Raw genomic sequence first — 2692 nt, 5'->3', positions numbered from 1 at the left:
ACAAAGAAACAAACAAACAGTGAAACAGTGTGAACTGCAAGGAGAAGTATTTGTGTTTGGTAAATACAAATTTTAGTTCATCCATGAAATATTTTACTGAATTTGAGTAATTTTTTAACATGAAAATTTATTCTTCGATGAAAACAGTGTTAAATCATAAACCAAGAAAAGAATGTCGATTACTTTAAAACTCTATTAGTATCCTACGGCTGCTGTAACAAATTGTACCACAAACTTGGAGGCTTCAAACAACAGAAATGTATTTATGTATTTAAGATAAGGTGTTGCTCTATAACCCAGGCTGGAGTGCAGGAGTAAGATCTTGACTCACTGCAGACTTGAACTCTGGGGCTTAAGCGATCCACCAGCCTCAGCCTCCCAAGTAGCTGGGACTACATGTGTGTACCACCATGCCTGGCTAATTTTAAAATTTTTTGTAGAGTTGGGGTCTTGCTATATTGCCCAGGCTTCTCTTGAGCTCCTGGCCTCAAGCGTTCCTCCTACCTCGGCCACAGCATAAATGTCTTCTCTTGCAGTTCTGGAGGCCAGAAGTCTTAAATGGGTTTAATCAGACCCAAATCAAGGTGTTGGCAGGCCTGCACGCCCTCTGAAGGCTCTTGCCAGGCATTCTTTGCCTTGTCTTTTCCAGCTCATAGAGGCTGCACTAGGGACTTACCTGGAGTCTGTGCTGGTTTTGAGCCTGCATTCCCTGGCTCATGGCTCCTTCCTAAATTCTCAGAGCCCTTCACTCCAATCTCTGCCTCCGTGGTTGCACAGTCTCCTCTGCTCTCAAGTCTACCTCTGTCTCCCTCTGACTAGGATCCATTTGATGACTCTTAGGGCCTGCCCAGATAAACCAGGATAATCTCCCCATCTCAAGATGCTTAATTTAATCACATTTGCAAAGCTCCTCTTTCCATATAAGGTCACATTGAAAGGTTTGTAGGGATTAGGACCTGGATTTTTGGGGGCTCATTATTCAGCCCACCGCAATTACCAAAAATCCTTTTGTTGTACGGGGAGGGGGTTAAAAATGACTTAAACTGGGTGTGAAATGAGGCCTGAGGTGTGGCACTGTAGAAAATGCCTGTGGACAACAGGTTATGTTGTAGATGAGATGACATGTGTGCCTGTGCATGTGGGGGGGGTGTGTGTGTGTGTGGTCTGTGGGCTTGATTGTGAGGTGTGCAAAGGGTGAGTGTGGGGCTATTTTGAGGGCTATAAATGCAGTCCTTCTTCAGGGTCAAGGCTGTTTACACTCAGCGCCTGTAGGGCCTTTATGTTTTGTGCTTATGAAGACTTTTCTCGGCACACACATCACTTGCTACCACCTGACATACGCCGTGATACAGACTCAGTCTGATTCATAATTCACTGAGGGCCTGCTATGTGCAGGGTACTCTTCTTTTTTTTTCTTCTTCTTAAGATGGAGTTTTGCTGTTGTTACCCAGGCTGGAGTACAGTGGTGCCATCTCAGTTCACTGCAACCTCTGCCTCCCTGGTTCAAGTGATTTTCCTACCTCAGCCTCCTGAGTAGCTGGGATTACAGGTGTTTGCCACCACACCCAGCTACTTTTTGTATTTTTAGTAGAGATGGGGTTTCACCATGTTGGCCAGGCTGGTCTCGAACTCCTGACCTCAGGTAATCCACCTGCCTCAGCCTCCCAAAGTGCTGGGATTACACACGTGAGCCACTGTGCCTGGCCACGTCTGTATTTTTAGTAGAGACAGGGTTTCACCATGTTGGCCAGGCTGGTCTCGAACTCCTGACCTCAGGTGATCCACCTGCTTTGGCCTCCCAAAGTGCTGGGCTTACAGACATGAGCCACTGTGCCCAGCCTCTTCTTTTTAAAAAAACCCACATGGGAAATTGCAAACACAGTTCCCCCAACCACCGATTATAGAGTTGAATTTCCTGCATTTGGGGAAATTGCAGGGGTCAGCACACCTGGAATATGAGCCTAACCCTGGGAAAACCACCTTTGTGATCATAGTGTCTCCCCTGCCAGGTAAGTATGCAGGGTACTCTTCTAAACATGGGGACTCAGCAACGCACATGCAGACAGAATCCTTGCACTGCGGTGTCCATGTCACATCTGTGTCTGTTTGTCTAATTGTCTCACTCATAGAATGTATGTGCCTCAAGGGCAGGCACCTTTTCTAATTAATTAGGAGTTCTCCCTGCCCTGGAAGATTGTCCACACGTGGCAGAACTCAGTGAATATTTACTAAACAGGTCCCATTGGGTCCCTCTCTGCGAGGTAAGAATTTGGAGTTACGGTTCTCCAAGCAAAAATGTCCCAACAGGGCACATAGAGGCAGCTTCTTGTTTCCGCATTGTTTTTTGTGGCAGTGCTATTGTTCTTCCCTAGAGTTTTCTCAGAGCCTTGCATTCTAGTGTCTATTGTGGATCCGGGTTGAGTTCTGAACGATTAAATGTGAAAGGCTGACAGCTGATCCTTGGATGGTTCATTTGCTGTTTTGCCGAGATACATACTAGGTGCCATGAAATCCACTGGGCTGAAAACATGGCCTCAGAAGAAGTCATTTTCCCCAAATCATTGGATCAGAAAGACTTCCATGTGCACTTCCTTCTAATTTCCCCTTTCCCCAAACAACACTTGCAGCCCCAGCACCTTCGAATCGCTTCCCAGGGATGCTACCTGTAGGTAGGCAAAGGAACAAGGGAATG

The 2692-nt window shown here is 46.3% G+C and overlaps 1 pseudogene; it reads right to left on the bottom strand.

Annotated features, from left to right (window-relative positions):
- Nucleotides 1-1863: 1863 nt before the first annotated feature.
- Nucleotides 1864-2017, bottom strand: LOC116271158 (annotated as a pseudogene).
- Nucleotides 2018-2692: the final 675 nt, after the last annotated feature.

This window comes from Papio anubis, chromosome 17 (assembly GCF_008728515.1).
Source record: "Papio anubis isolate 15944 chromosome 17, Panubis1.0, whole genome shotgun sequence".
Classification (NCBI taxonomy): Eukaryota; Metazoa; Chordata; class Mammalia; order Primates; family Cercopithecidae; genus Papio; species Papio anubis.
This window is presented reverse-complemented; position numbering and strand designations above follow the sequence as displayed.